Source organism: Hippocampus zosterae, chromosome 11, assembly GCF_025434085.1.
Source record: "Hippocampus zosterae strain Florida chromosome 11, ASM2543408v3, whole genome shotgun sequence".
Classification (NCBI taxonomy): Eukaryota; Metazoa; Chordata; class Actinopteri; order Syngnathiformes; family Syngnathidae; genus Hippocampus; species Hippocampus zosterae.
In genome coordinates this window covers 4,445,465-4,466,807 of record NC_067461.1, presented here as the reverse complement: position 1 = coordinate 4,466,807, position 21,343 = coordinate 4,445,465, and the positions used below count along the sequence as shown (strand labels likewise).

At 45.4% G+C, this 21,343-nt stretch overlaps 2 long non-coding RNA genes across 2 annotated transcripts; one reads left to right on the top strand and one right to left on the bottom strand.

Annotated features, from left to right (window-relative positions):
- Nucleotides 1–636: 636 nt before the first annotated feature.
- LOC127610600 (uncharacterized) lies at nt 637–10,200 on the bottom strand. Its single transcript, XR_007964966.1, has 2 exons — nt 6,605–10,200; nt 637–6,562 (listed from the first exon to the last, which is right to left on the bottom strand). It is a non-coding gene; the product is annotated as an uncharacterized LOC127610600 (long non-coding RNA).
- A 600-nt stretch (nt 10,201–10,800) lies between these two features.
- On the top strand, nt 10,801–18,970 carry LOC127610595 (uncharacterized). Its single transcript, XR_007964932.1, has 5 exons — nt 10,801–11,037; nt 11,247–11,403; nt 11,497–11,560; nt 11,657–13,250; nt 18,132–18,970. It is a non-coding gene; the product is annotated as an uncharacterized LOC127610595 (long non-coding RNA).
- The last annotated feature ends 2,373 nt before the right edge of the window (nt 18,971–21,343 follow it).

Sequence of the window (21,343 nt, the reverse complement as noted above, 5' to 3'; positions counted from 1 at the left end):
TACTTTTCTATCAGGCAGAGTTACACAAATTAATAAATTATATAAACATGAATGATACAAATAATAAATCAGATAAAGAAATTAGCTGGTCCAAATAAAGCTCCTCCGACATTTTCCCAAGGTGGCACCAAGACAATAATTTGACATTAGACATGGCTTTGACACACACACACACACACAAATGCTTGTCAGCGAATAACGGAACAGTAAATTCACAAGTAGCGAATAGCCAATAAGCGGAGAAGACAATTTCGAAGACTAACCGAATGCTAATGTTAGCCGCTAGCTGTTGACTGACTAGCTGATTGTCACTTGTTATAAAAGCTGGTGTGTTTTTTATAGAACGTTTTACATTTTACATTTTTACACTTGTGTGTACATGTTGTTAGTTGTCATTTATGTTTTGATTTTTTTTGTTAAGGGGGGAAGCCCTCAATGACGTCCCTTGGTCAGAGCAAACCTGTTCAACTAGCAAATCACATCTGTAGTGATCTGCATGCATTAAGATGTTTAATAATGACGTATTTTATCGACGCGTTTCATTGATATTGTTTGATGAACAATACATTTGACGTAAGGCTTTTAAAAGGTGGATTGGGTCGTGTCCCCAAAGACCTCGGTACAAAATGCACAGCCCACCAACTGTGTGATGTGCATCTTTTGCATACAGTGCGGTAATCTGAGCACTAGATGGCAGTGTGGCACTGATTATTTTTCAACCGTGATTTTCCCCTTTTGCAAGACGATGACACGGCGAAGGCCACCAACGACGTTTAAGTATCACACAGCACATCTGTGATTACACTCGATTCAACATTTAATTTAATTTAACTGTGTTTTTGTTGCACGGCAATCTATTAAGCTTCTACTCGGGTTGACTTTTCTTTCTTTTTTCTTTTTTTGACTACGGGTTTATTTGGACATCACATCAAATATATTCTGAGGATGAAGAAGAAGCAGAAAAAAAAATCAATGAATCACACTGAGGAGAAATATTAGACGCTGATCCTTTGCAGAAAGCATGTCTTTGTAAAACGATCACATTGTAAATAAGATGGGTTAAATTGCACTTGTAGCTCGCCTTGCAACAGTCGGCCTATTCTCTCGGGGTGCCGGGTGTGGAAGTGAGTGCTGCACACTCTTCCTTCTAATAACGCCAGCAGACAATAAGAATCCCGGCTCATAACATAGGCCTGCCCCCCACACCCCCTCGTCTACACTGTACAAAACACGTATTGGGGGGAATGGGGGGGGCTTAGCAGCTAATAAAGTGGCAAGTCGTCAAATCCATGTGAGAAGAGCGCGGCGCCACAGGGACCTTTCATAACACTTGTATGCGCGGGTTCAAGCGCAGTGTAAAGGTTACACGTTGGCATTGTACGCGCGCTCACCTGATGGCTCGCCGTAAGCCTCGCCTCATTTCCAAGGCCGCCTTTCTCATTTGAACCAGCGCCACTGAATAATTCCGCTCCCAAAGACAGCGGAGGCCCGATGAATGTTTCACACGCGATACAAAATTGACCGTGTTCGTGGCGGCGGCGAATTAATCAGCCTCTGTTGGATTTCCCGTTAAGACGTGGAGCTTTTCAGTTTCTAATGTTGGATCGGGGCCCGGCCTTTAACCAAAATAAGAGTGTCGCTAATTAGCCCGCGTCGGCCGGCCCGGTGTCTGAAGCTGTCCTTCACGGGAGCGCAGACGTTCTCCCGCGGCATTTCCACCCACTTTGTTCGCCGGGCTTTGATCCACACGATTCCAGTTAAAGTTACACCCATTGCGCTGCAAGTTGAAACTTTGGCCATTGTCACCGGGCGGAACCTTATACCCGTGGCGCCTTCTGGCTTTTGTCCCTCCCTTTTAGCGACGGAACTCTCCTAGCGTGGCACACAAAAGGCTACTCACGACACCATTTTATCATCCCTGCCACGATAGCCACATGCTAACGTTGAACAATCGAGATATCGGGAGCAAATGTGAGCAACCTGAAGCGGTACTCGTGGGTAAAAATTGCTTTGCATTTAGCAGAACGCGGGTCATTAGGTGGGACGTTGTAGAAAATAGACAAATTTTTAACAAATACATTAATGAGTCAGTTTACTACGCTATTACTTTGTGTAAGCTATCATGCTAACACACAAGTTGGTCAGTTTCTACCTCTTTTAAGACGACTAAAAGCTAACCTAAAATTTGTCATGGTTCTACTTATTACTTTTTAGAGACCCGGAATTTAGTCAGGTATCTAAGAAAATATTTTTGAAAGTAACCACCCAAAAATCACTCTTCTACTAATTAGTTTTTGTAAGCTAACTTACAAATCGACCAGCAAATTAGCACGTATTTCCTATTTATTGAATTTATTGTATTTTTAATAAATTCGCTAATTATATTTGTAGGAAATTGTCAAAACAAACCTCAAATGAGTGTTTTTTAAAAATGTTTTGAACAAATGACCTGTTGCTTTTTCACAAGCCAGTCTCATAAAGCCTCCAGTACAAATGTCTCTTTTTTTTATGTTAGCAATTAGCTCTTCAACACCAGAAGACGACCAACAAACGCGCGTTTCCATCATCTTTGTGTTTGCGCGCGCGTGTGTTGTCCCCGTTGTTGTTCGAGGAGCATGTCGCTGCTAAACTAAACGGAACGCTTCGCGGCGCGCTAATCTGGCGCACTTAAAGGCGGCAACAACAACATGCCGGGTCGTGCGTGTAAAGTGCCGCTTCCCCGTACAATCGGCATTGGCGTCGTGCGAGTGAAACATTCATGGCGCACTCCATCGGTTCAATATTTCATTTCTCGACAAATACGACACTGCGGAACAGATGCTCAAACTTTTCCTCAGGAGAGTCAAAGTCACTTTCGCAGGCGCCGTGGAACAAAGGACCAAGTGAAACATTTGTGCGTCCTCTCGCTCAGACACACACACACACATTTATACATACAGACATATTCATATGAAAGTTAAAGTCCATCTTTAGCTTAATCTCATTTTAACACTTAAAGTGTAGATTGTATTTGAAGGGCAATAAAGCAGCAACACATTCAGACCGGAAATAGACCAAAGAAACACATGCATATATTCTTTATCCTAGGCGAAGAATGACGAATATTATAGCATCTTACTGAGTCACTTACAAACATTGTGAAATTCTTTTTTGTGCCTGCACTGGTAGCCAAGTCGCGCACACCACAAGGCGTCACAATGGTTTAATCATGATGCCCAAACTGTTTCATTCTGGACATTCTAAGTGAAATTTTAATCGAGTGATGTTTCTCTTTATTGGCATTTCCATTCATTTCAATGGGGCAATAAGGCCCCCTGCTGTATTGCTTTTCTGAGCGTAATCGCACCCACTCTAATGGACAGGCTTCTTGTGTGTGACTGTAAATAAATCAAAAGGTGTAAAATGTCATGCTCTCTTTTCGGAAGAAAAACTTTGGACACCCCTGATGAGCGTTGTCGGTGTAACGCGGACAGCGCAATGTTTACATCCGAGGGCGACGAAAAAGTCAAGCCCCTTAACGATGCGCCAAGGTTGCCCCCTTTCCCTCCATGTCGCACGCGCGATGAAAACCGGACTCGGCATGTTTACGTTAGGATTTCTTCATCTGCCTTTTAAAGCCCGACGGGCGTGCTTGAAGGTGAGGGGAGCTAAGATGATGATCCCCTCTTCCTCCGAGGAGCTTTTCCTCGCGCGCACCCTCGCAGATGTCGACATTTGGTGAGGCGCTGTACACCAAACCCCAGATTATCAAGCCGCTCCTCACCCAAAGTCTGTCGAGCCAAACTCCAGAGCCCACAATTCACCCCCACCCGGTCCCGCCCCGCCCCTTCGCGGCCCGTTGTTGTGTAACCCGAGCTGCCACCTGAAGGCCTCAACGAGCGGCGGCGCGGACCTGACGTGCTATCGATCAACAGGCAGAGCAGATGGCGTGCACCGCGCTTCCTAATGCTCCTCAAATCCAACAGGAATTGACAAGTGAAATCCCCCGCCGGAGTTTGGCCGACTTTTTAGCTCGGGCGTTAAGCTTCTGTAGGATTCTCAATTGCAAAGTCAAACAAGAATACGGGGGGGGGGGGGGGGTTTGGGGGGTGGGGGGTTTCGGCGGTTTTGGACAGGGCGAACGTTTTGAAGTTGGGAGGTCCGTGTAGTTTCAGTTTTAAATTTCATCGGGACCTAGATTTTGACTTCTAAATCAATTTAAGATCTTTTCAGGTCCTTTGTTTCGATGCGTTGCGGCCTCTGCCGCCATCTAGTGGCAAAAAAGCCAGCAACCCGCAGTGGGTCTCACTTCCACTGTGTTTTTACATTAGACAGGGCTACGGCCTGACTAAGTGACACCCTTTTCCTTGTTTCTACCTAAATATATTCGGCACCAATATGCCACAGGGTGGCGCCAAAGCGATGCTTTAATGTTAGACAAGGGCTGTGGTCGTTGAAAGCAGAGAATCGGGAAATAACAGAGGCAAAGCAACTAGTTTTGCGTCAATGCCAAAGAATATTCTGACTTTACGACTAGCGTTAGGTCAGATACAGACTACGACACAATTTGGGTTACATTGCTGTCGTAGGAAGGGAAACTCTGTTGTAAAACGAAGACAGGAAGAAGCAGACGGGGCCAAACGTGCTCGGGGGAAAAAGGTTGACGATGTTGACTCGCATCGCTCTAGCTAGCTTTCCCAGAGTGCGTGAACATCCTCCGCACTCTCCTGCGGCCGCCCCTCCCCGGAACGGCGCTCCCCTTCCCACTGGAAAGTAGGCCAAGTGAGCGCCAGGGCGTTTTTTTTCTTTTTTTTTTTTTAAAGATGATCACTTCATCCGTGTGTGTGTTTTTGGGTGTGTGCTCGCTCAGGACAAGCTATTCATGTGGCGTGTAGAACAAAGAGCAGCATTATACAATTTGCGGAGGGGAAAACAAGGCCAGTTGAAACAAAGACAGCAACAAAAAAATGTAGCTTTCCGTTTCATTGACTTCCTTCTTTTCCACCTCCTCTTGGAGGAAAAAAAAAAAAAGGTCCCTTGCCACTAACACAACTGCATGTTCATTGTGTGCTGCTGGATTATTTTAGCGTACACTCGGTCTTGGTTTTCGCCGCGCAGCTTTTTCACCTTGACTCCCGCTCTCGTGACATCACAATTAACATTTCTGTTAATAGCGATGCACCTCGGCGTTTGGCGCCGATGCCGGCGGAGTGCAAGAAGTCGCTCCGCATCGCTGGGGGGGAAAAAAAAAAACACACACACACACACACACACACAATAGAAGAGGCGTGTTCATTAGCACCACATTGCCGATAATTATGTATTGTGATGACATGAATTCTTACACATGAAGAGAAGAATTTTTTTTTTTTTTACTGTCGCGGGTGGAGGAGGCGGAGGAGATCAGAACCCAAGTGGTGAGATCGAAGGCCGTATATAAAATAAAAAAAAGTCAGGTCAAAGTGTAAAAAATGAAGTTGGTAATAAGGACTTCAGTCAGAGGACTTGGCTAGTAACGTTCCACTCAATTTTCAATGGGATTTGTCACTTGAGCTGTATTGTAACGTAGCATTTAACTAGCCTACACACATAGCATTTAACTAGCCTACACGGTTTAAAAAAAAAACAGTTGAGTGAGCTCAACATTTCAAGAAAACAAGCCTCAACCCAATTTTAGAATGGGCAATTCAACAACCTATTTTTACTTTTGAGAAAATGTGTCTTTCCTGCATTGTTCACAGAGCTAACTGTCTCTTGTACTTTCTCCCAATACCTTCAAAATTTAAATGTAAACAACTCAGATTTTTTTTTGGGTGGGGGGGGGGGCAAACAACACGCTTGTTTTGTTGTGCTTGCTAACATTGTTACCAGTTTTTGTTCCTTTCTCTTTCTGCCATTGTATGATCACGTAGCGTTAGCATAAACTGAACACCTTTACGTAAGTCTTCAATAAATTGATAAAAGGGCGACTGCTAAAAATTGTCTTTTTGGAGGGGAGGGGTCGAGTTATTCAGGTCATCGTAATCGTAAAAGGTTGAATTGAGGCAACTGGACTCTTCTTTTAACAAATTTGTTGTGTTTGTGGACACGACTTGGGCAACGATGCTATTAGGCTAACGATTTCTGATTCGCTGTTTCTGTCACGCTTCCTGTTTTGATCAACTAGAAAACATTTTTGGGGAGGCATCATTAAAAATAAATAAATACATGAATAAAAGGGATGCAAAAGTGTACTGTAGTAAACCCTTTTGACACTTCGCTGAGTCTCACGATATACGAGGGCGGGTCAGCAAAGTTCCAACCTTTCCCCTTGGAGTGCTATGGCACTTTCCAAGCTTTATTTGTTCCACATTCATGCATCCCTGAAATGATTCTCCATCTTGACATGTCAGCGTCTTTATAAGAATTTTTTTTTTTTAAAGGCTCCCCGTGATGACTCCTTGAGCCTATAGTAAAAAGAAGCGGGGGTGGCTGGGATAATCTCAGGTCAGGTGACTAAAAGGTTCCAAGCAAGTCACCTTTTCTCGCGCATTGAATGAAACAACTGTCTTTTGACACCAGTCCTGAGACCTTTCTGATCCACCTCATATTCTAAACTTCATAAATGAGGCCGTTTTTTTTAAACTTGTAAATTGGCTCATGCTATATGTTTTACGATCACTTATGACGTTTGCCATACGGTTTGCGATGACATTCAACAGACACGTGAGCACAGCCCTGCCCACCAGCTGATGTGATTTTAAAATTTGACCTTTTGAAAGTCTTCATTTGGCCTTCAAGTTGAATATGTTTCCACTTATGGCTGAAATAATCACATTTGATTGCCTTTCTCCTCTTTTTGACACCGCTCAAGAATCACCAACTCAACTTTTATTTAAATCAGTCCCGGATAGCTCCACAAAGCGGTGATGGACACCTCCGCGATTGGATTGGAGGGGTGGGGTGTGGAAGGGGTAAGGAGTGCAGGGGAAGAGGGGGGTCGTAAGGAGGGAGGGGTCTGCATGAGAGTGATGGCACCCTGGGTATTTTTTTTTTTTTTTGGTCATGTGCATTTCGGTGGAAATTTCCAGGGGATATTTTAGATGTTAATAGCCCTGAAGTGGTCGTGGTTTCTTATTTAATTTCTCTCGCCTTCTTTTAAAATGTAATTCGCCCACAGACTGCGCCGCGAGGCTCGAAAGCAGGCGCGGGTTAAAAAAAAAAAAAAAGTCTCTCTTCATTTCCACAGTAGAATGGAAATGCAAATGGGACGCAGGCATATTGATGCCCTTGACACAACTCACCAGTGCACACAATTAAGTTGGTCACCCAATGTGACGTCAAGACGGAACACCACATTTAATATTATTATTACTATATTAACAAGAGGATAATAATAATTAGTAGTATGGCCCGCGCGTATGTCGTGCTGGCCTTACGAAACAAAATTCGGCTTTTCCATTAATTGCACTCGTATCGATTTATGAAATGCTCGGCGTGGAATCTGAACACTACTACCAATAATAACGATGATGATTAAAACAACGAAAATAAGCAGAATTAGCTTCTGCTTTTTTTTTCCTTCACTAAAAAAAAAAAAAAAAAATCCACGTCGAGATTTGGGCGCCTTGTGCAAGTGGGGGGAGAAAAAAAAAAGAGTGTTGCCAAAGAGGGGCGCTGTCCGTCTATCAGCTCGACAAAAATCGATCCCATCGCTCCTCTTGCCTAGAATACATTTTTACCCCTCCCACCCTCCTCGCCGCCCCCCCTTAAAGACAAAAATAATCCATAATTTGTCCTTTTTATGTCTCCTTCTAATGTTTTTTTTTGGTGCGTGTGGAGTGGGGATGCTTTCCTTTTAATTGTGAGCGAAATGTGAATGCATTTATTTTAATGAACACACGCACAAAAAGTGTTTTGCAATCACGCCCCACCCCAAAAAATAAAATAAAATGACTATTGGTGATAAAAATGTGTTGGTGGTGAAACAAACGCGGGGAGGTAATTATTAAAATGCACGTTAAAATATAAAGACGTATTTTACGGGGGGGAGCAATGTGATGAATCGATGAAAAGATGGGAGTGAAATATGTTAGGAGCGAAAAATGAATTTTAACTCAATAAAAATGTGAAAGTGTTCATTTCCATGAAAGAAACATGGGAGGGGTGGGGGGGATAATCATCAGAAATCAACGCAAATGCAATACAAATATTTCGGGGTGACAAATTACGAATGCATGCACGGACTAAATTCAAATGTGTCAACCATAACAAATCAGTTAAAATGTGTTCTAATTAAGGAACGCGAGAGAATAATTTAGAATGTGTTTTTTTTGGGGAGGTGGGGGGCGATCAAATATGTGAAAGAAACAAGGGGAAACCATTCAAAATGAATGCTTACAAAAAAAACAAGCTTTCAAAAATGGCGAAATAATCGGAATCGATGCATGACAATATTAGAATGGCTTTGAATGAAAGAAACAATCATTTAAAAGAAATCAATCGGAAAATACTTTCAACTCCATGCGCCACCCATCCCCAAAATCAATAACAAAAATATAGTTTCCAGTGCAAAGGGGAAAGAAGAAAAAAAAACCACGTACGCTTGCTGCGTGGGCTGCTTCTCTAATCATTAAGAATTTGCGAGGCACTGTGGGCGTGCATGTAATTAATAATTAATCGACAAAAGATCCCTTTCACAAAGCCTGCATGGGCTGCTTATACCAGAAAAAATAAAAATTAAAATAAAAACAACCACGCAAAACGCAGGTGAGCTCCCTACAGCAAAAAAAAGCTCCTTTTTAAATAAATGCGAATAAATAATAATAATCATACGGTGTTGCATGGGCGCGCGTGGATGTGGAAGTGGGCTGGACAGCTGGGCAGCGGCCGGCTGATTGACTTTGCCGTGACATCTGGGAGGCCCGCTGGCCCCTGGCACGCGTGGAGGCTGATGTCGGCCATTTACATGCAAATTTGGGGCGAGATCATGAAGGGCCTCGCCCCGTAAATTCAACACACACACGCACACACAAAGACAGAGGGGTGCATGCGCGCGCCACACACACCGGAAGCCCTCATTGGGGAGTTTGATTGGATATCAGTGGAGGTCAATAGAAGGGTGGGTGGGAGACACTAGTAAGCGTGACGTGCTATTTTTTTTGCGCATCTTTCCACCCCCCCACCCCCCAAAAAAATATATAATATTTACATTTTGGATTTTTGTTGTCCGAAGACCACAACAGTCAAGGGGGCTCAGCTGACGCCCCTCTTTTTCCGTCTCTGCACGTCCAGATGGCTGCAGCACACAGATTTGCATTCATTTCCACCGCTAATATGTCCACAACGAGCGGGGCCAGCTGCATTTGTTGTCAAATACGCTTTAAAAAGACGCCGTCGTTATTCCGACACATTGTGTGCGGGCGAGTGTGTGTGCGCGCGCGCGTGCGTGCGCGTGTGTGGCGGCTCCTCTCCAGTCAACAGTATCTGATCTCTAAAGAGGATTTGCCTTTTAAAGAGAAAGAAAGAAAAAAAAACTCCGACATAAAAGGGAAGGTTAACTTCTTCATAAGCGAATAGCGCGCATTTTTTTTTTTTTTGCATGCGGTCTTTGACGATTTTTAGCGCGCGCAAAGTGTGTGCAAAGCTCAATTTGGCAATAGATTTGCGCGGAGGTGAAAGCAACAGCTTATAATTCACTTATCTTTGGCAGCAGCTATTAACCCTCAGCACCGGCTAGATAGATTGCTCAGGATGGAGCAGTCGGCCCTCCTCCTCCTCCTCCTCCGCCTCCTTCTACTCCTCCTCATCCTCCTTTTCACCACTAATGAAGCGAACTGCTCGGACCGAGGAGCATGCAAGACAGTTCTTCAAGGAAAAAAAAAAAAAAAGATGATGTGTCTGATGATTATGGATTTTTCGGCACTTGCGTAGTAAAAAATAAGACGTCATATTATGATAGGGAAGTGTCCTTTTGTCAGAAAAAAAACCGATGATGGTCCTTTACACAAAACCGCAACTTAAATTCGCGGTATTTTTTATCCTCCCCCCTCCTGCTTGCATGCGATGCCGATTAAAATTAAAAAAAAAAACACACACGCAAAATAAAACTCACCACATTGGAAGGGGCCTACAATGGAAGAGGTGGTGAAAAAGTGAACGAGGCAAAAAAAAAAAAAAAAAAAGAAAAAAAAATCTCTCTCCGATTCGCTCTTTGGAAACAGGAAGCGTCACGCCTCCGTATATGGTCATAGCCCCGCCCATTCAGCGCGTCATCCCGTGACGGCTCCTCTCCCGTGGGTTTAGAGTTTTGGCTCCCGGGAAAGAGTGCAGTCCTCGGGGGAAGAGGGCTTAGTTTTGCATGTTCCCATCCAGCGTGCGCCACGCCGCCGCCGCCGCCGCCGCCGTCACGCCAACGGGGCCCCTCGTCTCCTCCACCAGCGACGCCACTTGCACATCTCGCGCCTAGCGTGGAACACCTTCCACTGGCGAGCAGTGTTTTGGAGTGTTTTTTTCCCCCTCTACCGCCGCGAGTGGGGCTTTCTATTTTTTTTTTTTGGTAATTTTTTTTTTCCCTCTCGTCAAGTCCTGAAGGTTTTGGACGCCGGTGCTTCGGGATGTGTCCACTTTGAGAGCAGCATCACCCACGAACACAATCATTTTTATTCCTCCACGCCAAAAAAAAAAAAAGAAAATAATAATATCGCTTTTTTTTAACGCTCGTGTGTGTGGATATCTCTCTTAACCCACTCGAGCACTTTTGAGAATTGTTCACAGCGGACGGAGAGAAGAGGGAGAGCGGACCTGTGTGGACTTTTGGACGGATAAGCCAACACGCGTGGCGTGGACCCTTATTTCCCCCCCAGTCCCACCACCACCACCACCACCACCGCCACCGCCGCCGCCTATTTTTTTTTTTTAATCTTTCCCACCCCACGCAGGAGGCTCGATGTTTGGGATTCAGGAGACGATACCGCGGGGCGGCACGACCATGAAGGAGGAACCGCTCGGCGGGCTCAACTCGGTGCGCTCATGGATGCACACGGCCGGGGTCGTAGACGCCAACACGGCCGCGCAAAGGTACCGCAGGTCATCCCCTTCCCGTTAAAACAAAAAATACCAAAAAATATAAATCCGAAGTGGAACTTGAATCTCGGCAAGTGGACTCTTTTTGTTCGTGGTAGATATCTTCCACGAGCGGAAAAGAATCCAAATGCCGAGATGGCAAGTTTGAGGAAACGGAGCGACCTACCTTCCACCCGACTGTGTCCTTGTTGTTCACCCCGCAGTGGAGTCGGCCTGGCCCGGGCGCACTATGAGAAGCAGCCCCCGTCCAACCTCAGAAAGTCCAATTTCTTCCACTTCGTGCTCGCCTTGTACGACAGGCAGGGGCAGCCTGTGGAAATCGAGAGGACGGCTTTTGTCGACTTTGTGGAGAAAGAAAAAGTAAGCGCAAACCCCATCCCGATTCATCCTTAAAAAAAAAAATCCAAATATTTTTAATTTATTGCTTTACTAATTCCCCCCCTCCCCTTGCAGGAGCCAACCAGTGAAAAAACCAACAATGGGATACATTACAAACTACAATTATTGTACAGTAACGGTGAGTCGACTCAATCTCAAAACGAGCGAGTTGTCATTTCTAACGATAATAATATCAATTTTATTGATATCAAATCGATTTCCTGTCTTCTTCTAGGCGTCAGAACAGAACAGGATCTTTACATTCGGCTAATCGATTCCATGACGAAGCAGGTAAGTTGCATGGGTGAAAAAAACGGCGCACGTGTATTGCTTGGGAGAGGGGGGGGGTGGTTGGAAAAAATCCAAAACAACAAAAAAAAGCCACCCCATAATAATAATAATGATAACAACAATAATATGTAACGTCAATTAATATAAGATGTAACGTGAGAAGTTAAAAGCCTTGCCAGACTCACTTTGTCCCAATATTAAAAATTCAAACACGTCTACCGATCGCGTCGAGATGTGAAAACTATGTCAGAAAACAAGAAGAAGAAATAAATGCAGCCCGTTTTCTATTCAGCACGTGCTCGCTTTATTATTATTATTTTTATTTTTTATTTTTATTTTATTTTGAAAGCACAAATGCACGCCGCCTATTTCGGAAGCCAAATTAAGACGTGGATATTTTACTTATTGTTATTCATATATATTTTTTCTTCTTGAATTTAAAGAAGTAGCGCCGTGCCGGCAAAGCGCTCACACACACACTCACACACACGCGTGCGCGCGCGCACACACACTCACACACACATTCCTGCGCCAATGATCCGAGTCAATGACGCAGAACAAGCAATTTATGGATTTCGGTTGCCTCGGCTGCAAAATGGCCACATCAATCAAAAGCAATAGGGTTACGGAAACATGTTCAAATAAAATTAAACAAATGGCGGGGGGTAGGGGGGGGGGGGAATCAATTCTGATATGTCACACACCACGTTTTTGGGGGACGAAAATAAAAATGCCGACCCTTAACAGCCGCAAATTGTTGTTCTTTTAGCCTTCTTGACTTTTTTTTGTTGTAATTCTTAAAAAGAAAAAAAAAAGGTGCCGTCGGAGGATATAAGGAGAGCCCGAGTCTCCTTAGAAACGGCAAGGATGAGGATGAGGATGAGGATGAGGAGGAGGGATGGAGGGCGGCAGAAGTGATCGCTCCACGCCATCTGTTTTCAGCCAATGCTCAAAAACTACTCGAGCGTACACCGCCAGACAGCCGCGCGTTTTATCCACAGAAAAAGATCATTGTTAGCGGCTCCAAAATAAACAACAGATTGCCCATTAACACTTTCCCCCAAATATCCCCAGATTATAAGCATATTGATGACACTTCTATTGGAGCGAAAATGACCCCCCCCCCCCCCCACCAGACACCATCATCCACCCCCCCCAACCCCACTGTCAGTCTGTCCGTCTTAAGTGGATTAAATGGGAGGGAAAACAATACACATTGGAAATATTAGTATTCTGGCGTTTCATCAATTAGCTTAAAAAAAACCCGGAAATGCCAAAAATGACATTTAAAAAAAATGTATTAGTCTGATATTAATTGAAAGGAAATATTTTCATACATCCGCCATTTGTGATTGTAAAATGGTCGCGTGAAGCCACAATTAATGATTCCCGAAATCAAAAATCAATGGACGTTATTTTCTATTTGTTGGCTAAATGTTGACGTGCGACTTTTTTTATTTTAAAGGCATCGTTTACGAAGGCCAAGACAAGAACCCGGAAATGTGCAGAGTTCTTCTCACCCATGAAATCATGTGCAGGTAAGTCGATGACATTTTTTTTCTTCTATTTTTTTGTTGTTGTTGTTGTTGTTTTATATTTAATTTTTTAAAATGCCTTCGTCTGTGACATGTGACTCACAAAGAGTGAGTGCAAGTTCTAAGCGATTAGCCAGACCGCGTTAAACAGAATATATTATTATTATTATATGTATAAATTATATATATTTATAGATACATAATTGTTCATCTTTTTTTTAATGGATGATCTGAGCGTCAGCGATGTCGAGCGAGGCTTTTAGCAATTTGCGCACGCATTCGCCTCTCACGTTGCGCTGCCGCCATTCATACCGTCACCGATACCGAAACGCCTTTTGTCGTTATTGTTGACCCAAGAACCCCCCCCCCCTGACCCCCCCCCCGACCCACCACCACCACCCCGCTTGCCCTCCCCAGACCCCCCCCCCAACCCAACGTGCGACCGCAGCTCTGCGAGCACCGAATTAAAATTCGCGTCGCTTGAACGCCCCCCCCCTCACCTCTTCCAACCTTCTCTCGTTTTATTATTATTGTTACATTGTTTCGATTGAAAAGGAGCATGCATCAAATGCTCTTTTTAACACCCCCCCCCCACCACCCGGCCCCCTCCACTCCCCCTCCGCCCCCCCCCCCCCCTCTTGCGTAAACTCATCACTCCCCATCAATTTGCATGCGCATCCATCACTTTGGTTTTGTCACCCGGCGTGGACATAACATTAGGCACACCTGAGATCCGACACCGCGTGTTCAAATGAACCAAAAATAATAAAATAAAATAAAAAAATAACCGACTGCTGTTCACACATCGCACCGAGAGCTGTTCCTAATATTTGCCTCGCTATGTGAGATCACGGGCATGACCTGGAATCCCCTTGAGAGTAGTTACATTACGATTATATACGGCATCGGGGCTCATGTTTATTATCATAATTTGCATTGGGAATCCAAAACGCCTCATGCTCGGAGCTGTTTCTAATATTTTGCTTTGTTCCTTTCATTTTTTTTTTTTCAAATCGATCAAATCCAGATGACGACGAGTATTCGTGAAAGTAGTTCTGTGACAAGCGGGACACTAAGTCGAATTATGTTTTATGATCAGAGTTGCAGAAATGCAATCGGGCATCATGCTGCGAGCTCTTCCTAATATTTTCCTTGTTATATTAACAACTGCATATGGCCAGGAAAGCGGTTACATCTCCATGATATACCGATTATACAAGTGTCATGCTGTTCCTATTTTTATTTTTTTATTTTTTATTGTGATTTTTTTAACAAGTGCAGTATTTGACCAATACTCCATTGGAGAGTATTACTTTTCTCTATCAAGTATCCAGAAATATGCTTCTTATTGTAAGCCTGGACTGATTGTAGAAGCTGTTCCTAATATTTTGGCTGTCGCTCGTGACTCAAATATTGCCCTTTATTATTGTTAGTAAGAGAGTGAAAAGAGACGTGACCTTGCGATTACACACGGGCTCCAAAAAAAAAAAGCTTTTCGACGCTTTGTCATGCTTGTCACCACATTGAAGAAGTTGCCCGTCATTTATTTTGCTGCCATGCTGCCGTTTCATCAATTTGCATTGGGGGGGTTTGCTTGCGCTGAGAGTTGCTCGGCTTTATGTCACTGGTGCCTCGTATTGCTTTTTGCGCTGTTGTCACACACACACACAAAAAAAAATTGGGACTATTCCACACATCCGCTTCACCTCCACTTCATTTCACGGCATAGCGTGTCCCCTTCACGGTCGCTTTCAGCGTTGGAGAGACAAGCACCCAAGGCTTGTTTCTGACACGCATCAATTCACGCTGAGAGCTGTTCCTAATGTTTAGTCCGCACGTAATTCTCGCTCTTAATCACGATACGACCGGGGGATGCCGTGGATGGCGAAGTTCTGAATCGGCAGGGGCGCCTTTTTGACGGACGCTGGTCACCGTATGGCGGTTTGCTGTGTTTTTGTGCTAAATTCCCGTCCTGTCACTTATTGATCAGATGTGAATTCGTTTGACTGTTAGGACGGCCTGGAATTATTCTGCGAGTTGCTCTTAATATTTCCGAGACGCTATTCCACGTTTGCGTTGCCCCCCCCCCCCCCCCAATCAGGGTTCTTGTACGTATCAAAGTTGAATTTGTCTGATAACGAGTAGGTACGAGCGCAAAGATACGAGTGGTGCGCGCGGTGCACAAGTGGAGGGCTCGCGACTGAGAGGAGTTTCTGGGAAGGGGGGGGGGGCGTCGCTATCCACGCGGCTTCACATTATGATAGCTCGGATGACTCCTAGTCGGCGACGGTGGTTAAGGCACACCTGCACAAAAGGCCCCGGCAAGGAGGATAGTGCTGAATTTGTCAAGCGACCTCCGTGCGATATTTTTTTTTAATTTTTTTGCGCGAGATGAAATGCGAGAGGTGACGCCGCAGGCGTGGCTTTGTCATGATCGTTATGGGGGCTACTCGAGGGCCTTTTACGACGGATAACGTTTGACGTGCGCGGTTCAGGGGCCGCAAGACAATAATTTTATTTTCACGGCACAAGTTTGCACTTGTGTTTTGGTTGTGCAATATAATGTCAAGAAAGTGGCCAGTGAGAGATTTAAAATATTTTTTCTGGTTATTAAAAAAAAAAAAGTGTGAAGAGATCATGAAAAGATAAGAGTGAGGTGACCTTTAACCCCCCCAGTGCTCAAGTAATAGATCACGTTTTATTTTTAAATTTTAGGCTGCGGAAATAATAATAAGTTAAGCGTGATTATTGCTGCTGTAAATCAGACTTTTTTTTTTTTTTTTTGGTCCTTTTCTAAAGCGTGAGTGAGCTCGACCGACAGTATCTTTGCGCAAATCTTTGTTTGGCTTCCTGCACCATATGGCGCAAATCAATCTGATTCTCATGAGTTTTCATTTCAAATGGAAGCCCGGATGATGAATTTGTTTATTTCAGTTTTTTTTTTTTGGCTTCTAATTCATGTTCAAATCAAAGGATGTGAAAGTCAGCTAGCTGCAAGCTCTGGATTGGCGTGGTAGAAAGAGGGCGGGGGGGGGGGGGGGGGGTCGGTTGCTGTTTGCGCCTGAAACATGTGGTGGAAGATAGATTAGTGCTTTTGAGGCCATAATTGATAAATGCCTCGCAGAAATATTGGTTGAGGGTGGCACCTTGCATCTCCCTCAGAAATAGCAGCTTGGCAATTAGAGGTAAACAAAAGCTGAAGCTGTGAAAAGTGACTCCCCTGCTTCACCCCCCCCCACCCCAATCCCCCCCCCCCTGTGCCTCCCCTCCCCTGCAATGCTATAAGCCAAAGAACACAACATGTTGTTTTCCAGATTTAAAAAAAAAAAATCTATCAGCATCAATGCAAAGAGTCGAGCTAGCCTCACGCGTGGTAGCCACTCGATAAAACGCACGCTGGGTGTGGGGGGGGGGCTTGCGCTGCTTCTGAGCGAGAGGGACAAAAAAAGTCTTTTTCGCAAGTTAGGAGAGAGCGGAGGGAATTGGAAGTGAGGGGGGGGGGGTTGTGGCGAGGATAATTTTTAAACAAATTTTTTTTGGGTAAATGTTCGTTTTGCTAGTAGCCCCAATAAATGTCGCTAAAAGTGCTTTCAACGCGGCAATACGGGGAGGACCGAGATGTGACGTCACACAAAATGTTTTTTTCTACAAGTAAGCCATGTACATCATCTCTAGGTAATTTAAATTAAAAAAAAAATATGTATACTTTTTGGAATGCCCTTCGTTTCTTGATAGCCTCTTTTCACACGGAGACCCTGCATACGCGGTGCTCCCACAAGGACCATACGAGCACGCCGCGGGGCCTGTTCTCATATTTTATATACCCTTTCACGCACCCTGTAACCCGATAACACGACAAGCCGTCCACTGGAGTGACCGCTGTCCACTTGAAAGGGTTACGTTCAATTCAACCAAATATTTTTTGCTGATAGGAAAATTGCTGTCCCGCATTGCCAACAAGGAGATTTAAAAAAAAAAACGTAACTGTCGCCTTGATTGTCAGCCGACTTCAAGACAGAAGTAAAAACAACTCGGCAAATTGCTTTGGAGCAAAGAACACGCTCGCTTTGTTGCACTAGCTAACATCGTTGCCATAAATGTCAATCGTTTCGACTTGAACCTTGTCCCAACTGAAATTATGGTTTCCCCTGCCCCACCAAAATGCCAGTTGCGTTTTTTTTTTTTACCATGAGATAACTCAAGGTAATTTATGGCAGTTGTTATTTCAGAAGTGTGTATGAAATTGTTAGAAATTCAGTCCCCAAGAAGTATGTAACCCTCCGCACTTTTACATATCACGCAAAATTTTTTAATGTATTTATTTAGTGGCACCATCAAATCTCTGCGCAAATCTTGGAATTTATTTGGATATTTTTAATTTCCTCCATGTCCCTCACTCAACTCTTTGACACGGAGATCCTGCAAAATTCTGAGTTAGTATTTCATTCCGCCTAGCAGAGGCGGGATTGATGCTTTGCATTTTTTTTTTTAAATCTACAATGTCTTACTGGAATGCCCTCGCATGTGGGAAAGGAGAGCTACCGTTGCCGAGGCACTCGTCAGCCTTAACGGAACACCGCGTGAAAAACACAAACATAACCAGCTCACTGATGCAGAAGCTGCTGTCGACCGCAGTTCTCACCCGGACGCTCACGCGCACTAACCCCACGTCAATGTCGGAAATTTTCGTTTTATTTCGTGGTCGCAATTTGTTATTTTGTAAATTTTATAAGATATTGTTGAAAAGTGTGGACTTTAAGACGTTGAAACGTGTTTAAAATAAACGGCGGATGATCACCAACTACGGGTGCTTCTGGAAAGTATCATCTCGGAAAAAATGTCAAGCCCTAAAATTCTGACCCGTCCCCATCTGTGTCTAAACAGCCGATGCTGCGACAAGAAAAGCTGCGGGAACAGGAACGAGACCCCGTCAGACCCGGTGATCATCGACAGGTAAGACCCCCGGGTAGCTTTCTCTCATTAGGAGGGTGGGGGGCGGGGTGAGGGGGGGAGTCAAACGAGCGACTAAACGGCTGCGGGGATGAGAGCCGGCGAACAAACGAGCTTCCTTCCCCTCCCTTGGCGTTGCCAGACGGCACCCGCTCGGGCTGACTTGTATCTTACGAGCAGGGGAGGAGGGTGGGGGGGCGTGGGAGTGGCTGAGGGGGGTCTTTCCCACCCTACCTGTGCGTTGAGGGGACGGTCAACCACCTGGATGGGGGTGGGGACGGGGCGGGGGGGGGGGGGGGTTTGCTCAGTCGCAGGTGGTTCAATCACGAGAGGATCACGCTGGGAATAGAGCTAATTAGCTTGGGCAACTTGGTGTTGATTTGGCTCGCACCCCCCCCCCCTCGCACCCCCTCCCCTTTTGTTGATCACGCTGTCAGACGTTACCTCCAGCGAGCAGCGTTTTTGTTTGCCAGGCAGCGAGACGTCACACTTCAGACGTATGATTCGTTTGGCAAGAATCCGCGTTGCGGTGCTGATTTGTTGTCGCTACCGTTTCGCTATTGTGCAAAAGTCGACGGCAGAAACATCGACGGCGCAAAATTGTGCTGATTTTTTAAAAAAACAAAACATAACAAAACCAAAACAGATTCAGTGGTCTTAAATGTGTAATATTGAATGTGACATGCAAGCCTCCCGGTTTGTTCTCAATTTCTCAGGAACAACAATAATGTTTTTGGGTCAACTTGACCCGGGCCAGGTGTTGTGATCCAAAACTTCCAAATTGGCGAAAAACAAACCCCAAACCAAAAACTGATTTTTAACACTGAAAACAAGTCCAAAAAAATGCTAAAAGTCAGATTTCTATCCGGTTTATTATGTTGAATTGCTCTTACACTTCCATACGACTTTTCAATTTATTAAACGGGCCAATGTGTCCAGATTTGCAACGACATATTTGTATTGATAAATTGTGTTGATGCCGCTTCCACGAGCGTTACGATCACGAAAATGGGTCGTTTTGACCTGAACCGAACAGGAACCTTTACGAAAGCCGTAAAAAAAAGTCTTTTTGCACATTACGGAGCTAGAACGAGCCATTCATGCATGAAAGTGTCAAAATGTGATCCAAAAATGAGGATTATTTTATCCCTTCACCTTGGGGGAGAAATAGGGGGGGGGGGGGTCGGTCTGTGTGCTTGTCTATCTCCTGTTCTTGTGTTGCGCACACCTGGAGGGAAACCGCCACAGAGCTGTGACCTTCCTTTTCCCCCCATCCAAAGTGGGCGAACACACACCCAAATCGTGCCCAAGAGGTGTGTGTGTGTGTGTGTGTGTGTGTGTGTGTGTGTATTTAATGTAATTCTCAGCATGTTGAAGGTTTGAGACGGATGATTTTGTCCAATCATTATTTTCGGTTGCCTTCAAATTTTTCAAAGCTGCTGCTGTCGACCACTGCTCTCTCCCGGAACACCCACCCGAGACTAGGCCCCGCCTCTTAAAGGCACAAGCGCATACACGCCGCCACTACTCACTCGTACAGTGTTTCCCTCATGCTCTTCGAATGTCCAAAATAGATTCACGAGTGATGCTGAATGTGTTTCACACAGCTTGAGGAGGTGAGGCAGGGCGAAGGGGATGGAGGGAAAGGGTGTGTGGGGGAGAGAGGATGGGGGGGGCGCGGCGGTGAAGGGGCGCATTTCAATGTAACTCTCACCACGTTGTAGGGAGAGACAGCAATGCTAATGTTTGACTAGGCGGAATCACTGTTTGCTTAGCGGCGAATGCCTGCTATCTGACAGAGGGGACAACTCTCTTATTAGTAATCAAATCGGGCTGAGCAGTTGTTGCTGCCACTCCACTCCAGCCGCTTCTCATGCATGGAGAAGTAGGAGCCGGCTGCCCTGGGAGCCGGGATGGATTACCGCAGCTACTAGCTGTCTGCAGGGCAAACTCACGCACGCGGACGCGGACGCACACAAGGGCACAGACAAGACGGGGATGCTGCTGCTGCTGCGTCGCCGGAGCAAAAAAAAAAAAAAAAAAAAAAAAAGCAGGCGACGGCGCTTTTCATGTTCGCCTTGGTGTCATTCAAGAGTTTGGCGCAATCGGCCGCTGGACAAAACGTGTAACTTAAGTAACAATGCGAGCGGGATGAACGCGAAGGGGAGGAGGAAAGAATTAAAAGTCAAGCGACGAGAAGGGGGCCGGGGGAAGAGAAAAGAGGGAACAGGAGGCAATGGAAGAAAGAGGGGAGGGGGGCGTGTGAGGCGGGGGGGGGGGGGTATTGTAAACTCAACCGGCTCGGGGAAGGGCTCGGGTTTTCATTGTGACGGCTCTGAATGGGAGTGGAGTATCCCTTTCCTCGCACAATGAGCGGCTCTGTGGAAACACAAAAGCATATGTTCCTCATTAGACCCTCCCCATTGTCTCCATGTCGTAACTATGAGCCTGTCAGCGCGCCCTCGCGGGTTCCCAGTGACCGGGGGGGGGAGGCTCACTAATTCAAAAAAATTTTTTTTAAAATAAAATAAAAATAATCATTAAAAAAAAGCAGCCCAAGCAGGCCCTGTTTTTTTTCCCCTCCCCCCTCCCATTTTTTTTTTTTACACCGGCGTGTTAAATTATTGGCCACGGCCGCTCCGAGGCGGCGTGTTTTACAGCCGTTTGTGTTCCACGCGTGGCCCTCGCAGGCACGTCATTACGAGGCACCTGCGCCGCCCGCGCCTGATTACTTCCAATCCACTTGACTGACGCAAGGCTCGGCCGCCGAGCGGTCCGAGAGCCTCGAAATCAGCCGCGTCTGCGTACAATTACGACGTGGAAACCCAAACCTTTGGAAACATAACAGCTCCGCTGGGAATTTAAAAGGAAAAGGGGGGAGGGAATGAGGAGGGAGGGAGGGGGGAGGCGGGAGGGTTGGGGGTTACAGTTAAGTTAAGCACCTGAACTGAGTTCGAACTGGACGATTTTCCAGAAACAGGACCGCCATGAAATGTGAAAGCGGCGGGCGGGGGGGGGGGGGGGGGGGGGGGGGAAGAAACAATGGTGGCCACATACCTTGGTGGCTAGTGCCAGGCTGAAATTGAAACATTTTGACACAAAAGCGCATTGCGTCCAAGAAGATGTCACATTTTCGACTAATTATT